This window comes from Eschrichtius robustus, chromosome 11 (assembly GCF_028021215.1).
Source record: "Eschrichtius robustus isolate mEscRob2 chromosome 11, mEscRob2.pri, whole genome shotgun sequence".
NCBI lineage: Eukaryota > Metazoa > Chordata > Mammalia > Artiodactyla > Eschrichtiidae > Eschrichtius > Eschrichtius robustus.
This window is the reverse complement of record NC_090834.1, coordinates 4,693,978-4,707,704: the sequence shown is the minus strand read 5'-3', so window position 1 is coordinate 4,707,704 and position 13,727 is coordinate 4,693,978.

Sequence of the window (13,727 nt, the reverse complement as noted above, 5' to 3'; positions counted from 1 at the left end):
CAATCTGTATATCTTCTTTGGAGATATGTTAGGTCTTCTGCCTATTTTTGGATTGGGTTGTTTGTTTTTTTGATATTGAGCTACATGAGCTGCTTGTATATTTTGGAGATTAATCCTTTGTCAGTTGCTTTGTTTGCAAATATTTTCTCCCGTTCTGAGGGTTGTCTTTCCGTCTTTTTTATGGTTTCCTTTGCTGTGCAAAAGCTTTTAAGTTTCATTAGGTTAATTTTTAAAGTAAAGGAACAATAAGCACAAGCGTCAGGGTAGTGGTTACCTTGGATGAGAGGAAGGACTGGGACAAGATGGGAGGAAGCACATGGGTAGTTATAAGTTATTGCTAACATTCTAGTCCCTTCATTTTTTATATTATTAATGAATAGATACATATCTAAACAAACAAAAAAGGACTACGCATTAACAAATGATGATAGTATATAATGAACCTAGGACTAACGTCAATCTAATTCTGTGTACCAGAGATTTCTAAAATCTGTAGTCAGTTAGACACAACTAAAGAAGGATCATTGAAATTACACATAGAGAAAAGGAGGCGAAATAGGGATAAAGAGCGAAATAAAAAGGTGGAAATACCAAAAAGGCAGTTGACGTATGGAGACTAGAATGATGTATGTAGGTGCATCATACATCTATTAGGCATTCCAGAAGCATAAAATAGAGAATAAAGGGAGAGACGAAATATTCGAGGATATTATGGCTGAGAATTTTCCAGAATTGAATAGAAACATAAGACCCCAGGTTGAAGAAATACACCAAGTTCCAAGCAGGATAAATAAAAACCAGTGCAAACCTAGACATTTAGGAGTGATTCTAAAGGACATCAAAGATGAAGAGAAAAATCCTCAAAGAAAAGATAACACACCCTTCCCCCCAAAAGACAAGTAGGACCACAAAGTAACGTAATAGTTGTAAGAGCCCGAAGAACTAAATGATCAATTACCCCCATGACTGAGGGAGAGAGTTGCCATGACAAAGAGCATAACAGAGAGCATATATTTTGAGCTGAGCGTGGAAAGATGTCTAGGATTTGGGGAGGTGGAAGGAGGGAGGAAGAATCTTGTGCGTAGGTCACGGCATGAACAGAGGCATAGAGAGGTATGTGGTTTGTTCAGACCCTCCAAAGTATAGCTTTCCCTGGAGGCTAGGAGCAATTCTGATATTATGAAATTAAAAAGGCTCATGCCCTTGATTCCAAAGTCATCAGTGCTCCTTCGCCTTCTGCCTTTCGTCAAGTGCACCAGTGTGGCATGTGGCACACTCAGGCAGGAGTAAGCCCTGCTCAGTGCCATCTGTAAGTGTTTCTATTGTGCCACCCTTTCAGAGCACTAAAATCTTGACTGCAATAAATGATTTGGGTTCCACGTGACCAAGATTCAAAATACCTGAAGGGGTTCTTTTAGTTGAGGCTATATAAACACGACAGAAAGGGTTAGATAAAAAAACGACTGAATCCACACAACTGAATGAATTATACATACTATGCTTTAAATGGTTAAAGTTATTTCTACAGTAAACTTGAAGCAACATACAAGGTGGGTTTATGATTAATTCCAATTCCTCCTCAGTTAAGGAGTTAGTGAAACTCTGCCTGGTTTTTCTCAGCTTTGTCAAGATCCTCTTCTTTCTTCCTCCTGGCTCTTCCTGCCAATCCTATTCTGTGTCCTAGGATGATATTCCACAAGTCTACACTGGACTTGGCCCTTTCATATATTAGGTTGTTGACAAATTGGAAACAATTATCATTTTTCTACCTGCAACTTTTTAAGTCCTCAGTTTAAATAAACACAGAGATAACCATTATATTTTTATAGTTCCAGTTCTTGCTATCCTATCTTGGAACCGTGCACTTACACGCAATGCTGGAACACAGGAAGTTTAGCGTCTGTTGTTACCCCAGGAATGGCTTCTCCTTCCCCTGATTTTCTAAGTGATGGTAGAAGAGGTTCTATGGGGGTCCTTTGTTTTTGTCAGGATAAACTTGACTTTCAGGTCGAGCCCCACCCGAGGTTGAGTAGCGTGCCCTGAAGGAGTCACTGGCCATTCTGACTACTATGTGCACTGCAGCAGCCCAAGGCAACCCCAGATGGCACAGGGAATTACTTATGCTGTGTGATGTGAGGGGCCGTCCCCAACAGATCTCTTCTGCCCAATGTCGTTTCCTCCCCTTCTTCTGGCCTAAAATTCCTGCTACTTAAGACAGTGGGCGAGGGAGGAGGAATCACCTTGTATTTTTTATTAAAACCTTCTTATATGCCATTTAAACTTGCCTTTTTTTCAAGTTAGGTCTAACAGAAGCTGGAATTTTAGCAACTCTAAAACCCTTTAAAAGAGATGAGTCTGGACTAGAGGCGAAGATGAAAAAACCATAAAGTTTAAGACCTGAGTGGGACTTCAGAAATTATCTAGTTCTAGTTTAACCTTTTTAGTTAACAGGTTAAAAAACAAAAAACCAAGGCTCCTTTCCATATGTTTCTGGATTTCATTTGCTAATATTTTGTTAAGGATTTCTGAGTGTATATTCATGAGGAGTATTGCTCTAGTGTTCTTTTCTTGTAATGTTTTTGTCTAGTTTCAGTATAAGGGTGATTCTGGTCCCATAAATTGAGTTGGAAAGTGTTTCTTCTTTCTCTATTTTCTGAAAAATTTTGTTGAATTCATATTATTTTTTCCTCATTTGTTAGAAGTCAAATGTAAAACTATTTGGGCCTGTAGTTTTCTTTAATGGAAGACTTTAAATTACAAATTCAACTTATAGGATAGTCACCGTAGTATAATAGGTACCGTATAATAGGGCAATTCAGATTTTCTATTTCTTTTTGTATCAATTTTGGTAATTTATGTCTCAAGGAATTTGTACATTTTATTTAGGTTATCAAACTTATTTTGATAAAATTATTCATAATATTTTTATTATCCTTATTATCCTTTTGTCTCTAAGTTCTAGAGTGACTTTCTATCTTTCCCAATATTGGCAATTTTTGTCTTCTGTCTTCTTTTCCAGTCTAGGCTGAACAATATCCCATTGTATGTATATACCTCATTTTCTTTATCCACTGCTTCACTGATGGACTTTTAGGTTGCTTCCATGTCTTGGCTGTTGTAAATAAATGCAATGAATATGGGGGTGCAGATGTTCCTTCAAGATCTTGATTTCAGTAAACTTTTTTCTTTATATTTGAGTACATTTTCTTTGTATAACTTGTCTCTTATTTGAACTGTGCAGACTTTTGGTCAGTGGGGGGGACGGGGAGGGGCAGGTGTTAGTGGCTCTTTATCCTTGCACTTGCTCCTCTTCCCTGGCCTGTATGTCAATGTTTCTGGCACTTGCTTTTTATCCTGAGAGTTTCTCAACAGCTATTATGTCCAGGTGCATTAATCCAACCTGCACTAATGACAATATTTGTTTTTTCCTGGGTACTCTGGCGTCAGCTGTGGGTTGTTCCAGCTGGGCACATTCTTGAATCTATATGGTGCAGAGGATGAGACATCAGCCTGGGTTTCCCAAAACTAAGAGAGGCTCTGCTTCTAACCAACTATGGGACCCTTTGCAGGTTTCTGACATTCCAGGGCTCACTGTCCTTGACTGTAAAATGGGGAGTTTGCACCAAAGGACCTCTACTGTCCCTCCCAGCTCTAATCTTCTACGGGGCTATTGATTTTTCTGAAGGATCGTTATAGGTAAATAGCAGGGAACATGAACTAGACATGTTCTGAGAACCAGGTAAAAAAGTGCTATGGGCCACCAGAGTGGGAGGATGAGCTGGGTCTCATCTGCCCCAATGCAACGTAGGCTTCCTTTTCCTACTGATTTTGGCTCAGTAACATCTGTGACAACAGGTCCTCGCCAAGGTAGTTTGAGGTTGACACCAGTACATCACTGGATATTGGATGGACTGGGCTGAGTATCTCCTTCCTCCTTTTTTCTTCTCACTCTCCCTGCCCGTGCCCCACTGGAACTGTGCACGCATTCGTTGGAAAAAAAAGCCCTAGGAAAGCAAGTGCAGGTTCCTTAGGCCCTGAGTTAAGACCCTTTGGAGAAGTCAAAATACCCAAGTAGATTTCGAGCTGCCCTCTCTAACAAGGTAGCCACTAGTCATATGTCTATTGAGCCTCTGAATTCTGGCTAGTCCTAAATGAAGTGTACTACAAGCATGCAATACACACTAAGCATATAAGACTTAGCATGAAAAAATATATAAAATACCTTGTTAATAATTTTTATATTAATAGTACCTTGAAGTGATAATACTTTTATATATTGGGTTAAAATTTAACATTAAAATTAATTTCTCCTCACTGTTGGTTGGCATATAAATTGGTGCAGCCACTATGGAAAACAGTATGGAAGTTCCTTTAAAAACTGAAAATAGAGCTACTGTATGATCCAGCAATCCCACTCCTGGGCATGTATTCAGAAAAGACTAAAACTCTAATTAGAAAAGATACATGCACCCCAATGTTTATAGCAGCACTATTTTCAACAGCCAAGACATGGAAGCAACCTAAGTGTCCATCGGCAGATGAATGGATAAAGAATATGTAGTACATACACACACGCACACACGTGCGCACACACACACAATGGAATATTACTCAGCCATAAAAAAGAATGAAATAATGAAATTCGCAGCAACATGGATAGAGCTAGAGATTGTCATACTAAGTGAAATAAGTCAGACAGAGAAAGACAAATACCATATGATGTCAGTTATTTGTGGAATCTAAAACAATGATACAAATGAACATATCTACAAAACAGAAACAGACTCACAGACATGATAAACAATCTTATGGTTACCAAAGGGGAAGGGGGGGGACAGATAAATTAGGAGTTTGGGATTAACAGATACGTACTACTATATATAAAATAGATAAACAACAAGGACCTATTGTATAGCACAGGGAACTATATTCAATATCTTGTAATAACCTATAATGGAAAAGAATCTGAAAAAGAAAATATGTATAACTGAATCACTTTACTGTACACGTGAAACTAACACAGCATTATAAATCAACTATACTTCAATTTAAAAAATTTTTTTAAATTAATTTCTCCTGTTTCTTTTTACTTTTTTAATGAGGCTACTAGAAAATTTAAAATTATTAATATGGCTCACTTTATATTTCTGTTAGACAGTATTGCTCTCTAGAGTATCAAATTTAATACCTTTTGGTGATAATAATAAATCTATTTATAAAGGGGAACATCTGTAATTGGACACTCATTACTCATTGTGTAACTTCAGTGACTATACCGAGTTTTTTTCACCCCTCGCTCTCATAGAATTTTTAGAAATCATTGGTATTGTTTCTCTTTCACTTTCTGTGTCTTACAAATCTGTGAACCAGACACTTGTTTCTCTCACAGCAGCTGCTTCAGAAATAGCAGGAAAGGAGTTATAATCTAGATTCGTCTTGAAGTGTTTTGAATCTTGAATGTGTGGAAAATTAGGAGGTGAAGGGGAGGGCTCTAGGGGATGAGAGTAGGAAGCAGTTTCTAATTTTCTGATAAAGAAGTGTTTGTGGCTAGAATGACTTCTGTTTCCAGAAAGAATTCTCAGAATGAGAAGTGTTGGCTGGCTTTCATTATGTCCAGGAGCACTGCCTCGGGTGAACATAAACCCTTTGGGGTGATGTCTGATTCCCGGTAGCGGGGAATGACAACAGTGCATAGTTAGCTGGCTCCATCTCCTCCTCTACGCCCCCATGAGATGCTGTTCACGCCTCCATCACAAACTTCCAAGACGAAGCAGGTGTGGGCTCTTTGCCATCCACCAGTTGATTGCTGGACCCCCCAAAGGAGAGAGTAAACAATGAAAAAGAGGTAGAATTTTTCATATATAGTTGCTGAGAATTTGGAAATTAAATTATACAATAAAGAAGTATAGCCGATAAACCAACAAAGAAAATACGATGGGATCATAAAAAATGATCCATAAGAGGACAGAAAATAAAGGGCGAAGGAAATAAGAAACAGATGGGTAAGTAAAAGACAAATAGCAATGTGACAGATTTAAACCCAACCAAATCAATAAATATATTAAGTGTAAGTAGTCTAAACAACCCAACTGGAAGATTGTCAATTATAACAATTAGAGATTGTCACATTGGATGAAAAAGGAACTATTGATTATATGCTGCCCAAAAAAACTTACTTTAAATACAAAAGCACAAGTAAGTCAAAAGGAAATGAATAACAAAAGAAACTAATACTAATCAAAATAAAGTTGAAGTGGCTATATTAATATCAGACAAAATAGGTTTTAGAGGAAAGAATATTACCAGGGATAATGAGGGTCATTTCACAATGGTAAAGGGGTTAATTCATAAAGACGACATAAAATCCTAAATGTTTATTCCCCTAATAACAAAACTTCAAACACAAAGAAAAAAACCGATCAAATTGCAAGAGAAATAAACACATCTACGATTATTCTTGGAGATTTCAATACCCCTCTCTCAATAATTGATAGAACAAGTAGACAGAAAATCAGTAAGAATACAGAAGATTTGAACAACACTCTCAGCTAACTAGACCTAAGTGACATTTGTAGAGCACACCATCCAACAACAGCAAGACACACACTCTTCTCAACAACATAGACCATGTTATACCATATTCTGAGCCATCAATAAATTCAGAAGTGTTCAAATCATGAAAAGTATGTTGTATGACCACAATGGAATTAAATTAGAAATCAATAACAGAAAGTTCTCTGGAAAATCCCCCAATATTTGGAAACTAACTAATGGACTCCTGCATAACCTATGGGGTAAAATAAAGCAAAAAGGAATAAAAGTAAAAAAAAAAAAAAAAAAAGTATCTAAAGAGTGGTATAGAGCTAAAGCAATACTTAGAAGGAACTATATAATACTAAATGTCTATATTAGAAAAGAGAAAAGTTTCTAATCAATTATCTCAGCTGCTACCTTACAAAACTAGAAAAAGAAAAGCAAATGAAATCCAAAGTAAGCAGAAGAAAAAATAGTATCAGAGCAGAAATTAATAAAATAAAAATAGAAAACAATCGAAAAAATCAATGAGATCAAAAGTTGGTTCTTTGAGAAGATCAATAAAATTGATAAACCACTAGCTAGACTGGTTGGAAAAAAATTAAGAAGTCACAAATTACCAATATCCAGAATAAAAGCAGTTACTTCACCACAGATTCTTTAGATTTCAAAAAGGTAGTAAGAGAATATTATGAATAACTTTTTGCCAATACATTTGCAATTTAAATGAAATGGGCAAATTCCTTGAAAGAAACAAAACTCACTCAAGGAGAAACAGATAACCTAAATAATCATATATATCTATTGGAGAAACTGAATTTTTAATTAAAAACTTTACCTCAAAGAAAACTACAGGCTCAGATGGCTTCACTGGTTGAATTCTATCAAACTCTTTAAAAAGAAATAATACAAATTCTAGACAAACTCTTCCAGAAATCTGAAGAAGAGGGAGTACTTCTCCACTCCTTCTTGGAGATAAAAGTAACCCTGATAGATAACAAAACCTAAGATATTAAAGGAATAGAAGACTACAGAGCAAAAATTCTCAACAACATTTAGCAAATAGAATCCAACAATATATAAAATAGATAATGATTAGGTGGAGTTTAACCCAGGAATGCAAAGTTGGGTTAACATTCAAAAATCAATCAGTGTCTGCCCTGCAAACCGGTTCATCTGTACCATTTTTCTAGGTTCCACATATATGCGTTAATATACGGTATTTGTTTTTCTCTTTCTGACTTACTTCAGAATAGAGACACAGACGTAGAGAACAAACGTATGGACACCAAGGGAGGAAAGTGGCAGGGGGTGGTGGTGGTGGTGGGATGAATTGGAAATTGGGATTGACCTGTATACACTGATATGTATAAAATAGATAACTAATAAGAACCTGCTGTATAAAAAATAAAATAAAATTCAAAAATTCAAAAAAAAATCAATCAATGTAATTTACTATATTGATGGATATATTTAACAACCATATGATCATCTCAATATATGCAGGAGAAGAATTTGATGAAATCCAACACCTATTTCTGATGGATGAGAGTCTATCCGATGTGTTGAAGGAACAGCAAAGTCAGTGGGGCTGGTATGGAAAGAATGCAGGAGAGGGTAGGCAGAGATAAGATCAGAGAGGGGGCAGGGGAAGGTCACGTAGGATCTTGTAAAGTCTCTGGCATTGTCTTTCTCTCAGTGACATAAAATGCCACTGGGGGGATTTGAGGCGAGAAGCAACATTGTTTCAATTTAAGTGTTAACCAGATCACACTTACTGCTGTACTGAGAATACACATGAAGGGGCTGCCGGACAGAAGCAGAGATTCCATTGGGTGGGGGGGGCATTTGCAGTGAGGTATGTGATAGATGGCAGTGGTCTGGACAAGGACAGTGGTAGAGACGGTGATGAAAAGCATTCGGATTCTGGATTCTTTTTGGAAGGACTGAGTTGAACGTGAGGGATAAAGGGATGAGTCAGAGATGACCCTGGTGGTCCCGTGGGTACGAGATTCCACGCTCCCAATGCAGGGGGCCTGGGTTCACTTCCTGGTCAGGGAACTAGAACCCAAATGCGTGCCGCAACTAAGAGTTCGCATGCCGCAACTAAAGATCCCGCATGAGGCAACGAAGACCCCGAGTTCCTCAACTAAGACCCGGTGCAGCCAAATAAGTAAATAAATAAATATTTTGTAAAATAAATATATAAAATGGTTAGTTTAAAAAAAAAAAAAAAGATGATCCCCACATTTTTGTCCTGAGCAAATGAAAGGGTGGTGTCAGCATTCACTACGATGATGAAGACCACAAGAGGAGCAGGTTCCAGGGAGGAGGGGGACTGGAGATCAGAAGGTTGGTTCTGAGCATATTAAGTTTGAGATGGCTAACAGAGGCTTACGTGGAAATATTATGCAGGGAGGTAGAAAGACAAGTCCGTAGAAAGAAGTCCAAGGTGAAAACAGAAATTTGAAAGTCATCAGCTTATGCATGATATTAACACCCAGCAGCGGGTGAGATCACCAAGGGAGTGAGTGGTGATAGAGAAGAGGTCTAAGGACTGAGTCCTGGGCACCCAACACATAGAAGTTGGGGAGATGAGAGACTTCCTCCCTTGGGATATTAGCCTCATAGTGTATGTCAGGCACCGTTACAAGCACTTGGAACTTTATAGCTCATTTAATGCTCAACCTGTACATTAAGTACTATTATTATTCATACTGCAGACTGATGAAACTGAGAGACAGAAAGTTGAAGTAACTTGCTAAGGGCAAGAAATATTGTACGACTAGAAACAAACAATATTGAAGGGAAGACAGCAGGACTCAGACATATTGAGATGAAGACCAAGTAAAACTGACTCATACTATATGCAGGCAAATGGAATGTGCTAAAAAAAAATAAGCTGTTTATGTTATATTTTTTCAAGAATAAAATTCATGGTGACTATGCAAAGATGTTTAAAGCAAAAATAGAAAGGAATAAACATAGTGTAAATTCACCAGTGAAGGATCCATTCTGGAAGATAACACAACGCCAAGAAAGAGGAAAAAATCCAAGTGTTTTGGATTTAGGGGAAAAAAATAAGAAAAACACGAATTCAATGAAATGAATATAAGTCATCAGATGAGACAATAAAATGAGATGAAAAATGGTCATTAAAGAGCTAAGGAAAAAAATTGAGGAGCAAAATAACAATTCCAGAGTTAAATAATTTTGAAACAGCAAGAAACAAAATTAACATACCTAAATACTAAATTCATCATATTCAGGAAAACTTGAGGTAATTCACAGAAAACGCATAGGAAAAGACAAAGTTGAAATGATGAGGAGGAAGATAAAGATATGGAAGATAGAAAATGATCTGACATATGGGTCCTTGTGTCCCCAAAGGAGATACTACAACACATGAAACAGAAAAAAATATTTACTAATATGAAAGAAAAGGAAGAAAGGACTGTATCAGGAAATTGAAAGGGCACCTTGGGCTCTGGGAAAAAGTGATACCAAGTGCTTAACCCTGAGATGTATTTCAATGAATTTGCCACACTTCAGAATAAAAGAAAAAGGTCTTACAAAAGTGATTCACTTACAGTGCAGGTGTCTGGGGTGGGTTGGCGGGGAGGCTGAGAATCAGGCAGTATTTAATGCAAGAAGGTGGTAAAACAATGTCCATAAGGCTCTGAAGAAAAGAAAGTGGGACCCAAGAATTTTCCACCAAACAAGTTATTGTTAACACAGAGGCAACAGACAATGTCAAACATATAAAAACTCAGGGAACATAATATCCATAAACCCTTCTTGTAAATAAAAATGAAACACACTCAACCAAGAGATGAATCAAAAGAGTTTAGAAATGGACCATTTCTGGCATCAGAATTCTTCTTATAGAGGGAATTTTCCCTAGAAAAAAATACTTTGATAAGATTATGGGGGTAGTATAGTACTTCCCACCTTCACAGACTTTTCCATATCTGTATAACATCCCTGTTTTTTACTTAATATGTTTCTTTAAAATAACTCAGGCTTTAATTTAGATTTATTTGTTTAAAAAAGAAACTTGCTATTATAAGCCTAAAAGAAAAATTGGCATCGCTTACAATAAATAGAAGATAGCCAAGCATAAAAATAAATGCACTGAAACCAAAACAATGTTATTAATATCTAGCCAGATACTCTTGCCAGCTTTCAAAGAGCTGAGCCTGAAGCCTGCTTTCTCTTTGATAAAAAGGGAGATTGGTGTTAAATGTTACATGCCTATTCCCACCATACTGAGACTTTCTCTCTGACTATTGAGCCTTCGTAATAAACAGAGTGTCACGTCTCATCTTGTGATTCCATTTAATTGAATGCTATGTCCTTATATCACCTACATCACTCACTTTGGGAAACACAGGTAGAGGAGGACGAGATTCTGTGATCACAGCAAATGGAAAACCATCGTGCTTGGGACAGTAAGAGGAAACTATTTTTGCTCCTCCTAAGAAAGAGAAGAGAAGACACAAAGGAAAAGAAGAAGAATGGTTGTATTAGTCTCCTAGGACAGCCATAACAAATTACCACAAACCTCTTGGCTAGAACAACAGAAATTTGTTTTCTTGCAGTTCTGGAGGCCAGAAGTCCAAAATCAAGGGGTCGGCAGAGCCACTTCCCCTCCAAGGTCTCTAAGGAAGTTTCCTTCCTGGTCTCTTCCGACTTCCGGTGGCTCCAGGCGTTCCTCATCTTGTGACCACGCAACTCTGATACTTGCCTCTGTCTTCACGTGACCTTCTCTTCCTTCTTCCTATGGGTCTCCCTTCTGTGTGTCTCTTCTAGGGACACTTGTCATGGGATTGGGGCCCACCTTAAGCCCAGGATGACCTCATTCCAAGATCCTTAACTTAATTACATCTGCAACGTAATTATATCTTAAACATGATTTTTTTCCAAGTAAGGTCAAATTCACAGGTTCCGCAGAGGTTGAGACATATCTTTTGGGGGTCATCATTCATTCCACTACAAGAAGATGAAAGCATCAGTGCTGTGCTTATAAGATGGGAATTTATTTGGATGAAATTTCCTGGTGGCTAGTCAGTAAAATGAGGATTTGAACACAGGGATATCAAATGTTCCGTGTGAAATTATTTAAATTGCTAAAATGTGAAACCCTCCTCTCTCTTTCCTTAAACTTTCAGTCAGGCTATTACAAACACACATTCATACACACATACTCGCACACACACTGTTTTAAACTCTTCTGTTTGTATGTATGTATGCATATTTTTATTCAAAAAGGATGAGAGTACTAAGAACAGTTGTACACCAACAAATTGGAAAACCTAGATTAAATGGACAAAGTTCTAGAAACACTACAAGGACTGAGTCATGAAGAGAAAGAAAATTTAAATAGACCTATAACTAGTACAAAGATTGAATCAGTAATCAAAAACCTCCAAACAAAGAAAAGCCCTAGACCAGATGGCTTCACTGGTGAAATCTATCGAATATTTAAAGAAGAACTAACACCAATCCTTCTCAAATTCTTCCCAAAAAAATTGAAAAGAAGAGACACTTCCTAACTCATTCTGTGAGGTCAGCATTACCAAGGCAGATAAAGGTATCACAAGAAAAGAACACTGCAGACCGATATTCCCTAACAACATAGATGCAAAAATTTTTCACAAAATACTATCAAACCAAATTCAGCAGCATATTAAAAAGATAATTCACCATGAACAACACAGACAATTTGGACTTCACTAAAATTTAAAAAATTTTGTGCATCAAAGGATACTATCAAGAGCATGAAAAGACAACCCACGGAAAGGGAGAGAATATTTGTAAATCATACATCTGATAAGAGTTTCCTATCCAGAATATATAAAGAATTCCTACAGCTGAACAATAAAATGACACACTCAATTAAAAAATGGACAAAAGACTTAAACATTTCTCCAAAGAAGATAAGCAAATTTCAAATAAACACATGAAAAGATGCACAACATTACAGTCATTAGGATGCAATCAAAACCACAATGAGATACCACTCTTCATCTACTAGGATGGCCGTACTTTTTAAAAAACAGAAAATAAAAAGGGCTGGCAAGGATGTAGAGAAATTAGAACTATGGTGCATTGCTGGTGGGAATGTTAAATGGTGCAGCCACTGTGGAAAAAATTTGGTGGTTACTCAAAAAGTTAAAACATAGAATTACCATATGACCTGGCAATTCCACTCCTAGGTATATATTGAAAAAAAAAAAAAAAAAAAGAAGGAAAAGAGGGACTCAGATACTTGTATGCCGATGTTCATAGCAGGATTATTCACAATAGCTAAAAGGTGAAGATGGTCCAAATGTGCATTAACTAATGAACTGATGAGCAAAATGTGGTATACCCATACAATAGAGTATTACTCAGTCACAAAAAGGCATGAAATTCTGATACATGTTGCAACTTGGATGAACCCTGAAGACATGATGCTAAGCCAAATAAGTTAGACACAAAAGGACAAATATTACATGATTTCACTTACATGAGTATGAAGAACAGGGAAATTGACAAAGACAGAAAGTACATTATAGGTGACCAGGGGCTATGAAGGGGGAAGGGTGAGTTATCGCTTAATGGATACAGACTTTCTGTTTGGGATGATAAAGAGTTTTAGAAATATTCAGAAACAGATAGTGGTGATGGTTGCACATGCGAATATAGTTAATGCAACTGAATTGTACCCTTAAAAATTGTTTGAAAGGAAAATGTTGTTATAGTATCACAATAAAAATTAAAATAAAAAAACAAAGCGATCGTCCTCCACAGCAATAAAAAAGAAGGAATTACTGATACACAAAACAACTTGAATGAATCTCAAAAACAATGTTAACTGAAAGGAGACAGGTATCAAGACATCTAGAGAAAAGAGAGAATATGATTCAGTATGAGTCAGGAAGAATACTCCTGGGAAAGGCTGCAGGTGGGGAGGGACTGAATACAAAGGGGCAGGAGGGAATTTTGGGGGGAGTGATGAAAATGTTCTACACTTTTTTTACGGTAGGGGTTGCATGACTATCTACATTTGTCAAAACTCATTGACCTGTACACCAAAAAAAACTCGTTTTGCTCTATGTAAATTACACTTCAATAACCTGATTTTTAAAATACTCCTTGCAGGGACGCCGGCCTATGCTGGTGGAAAGCCACGGATGCACTAGTCCAAT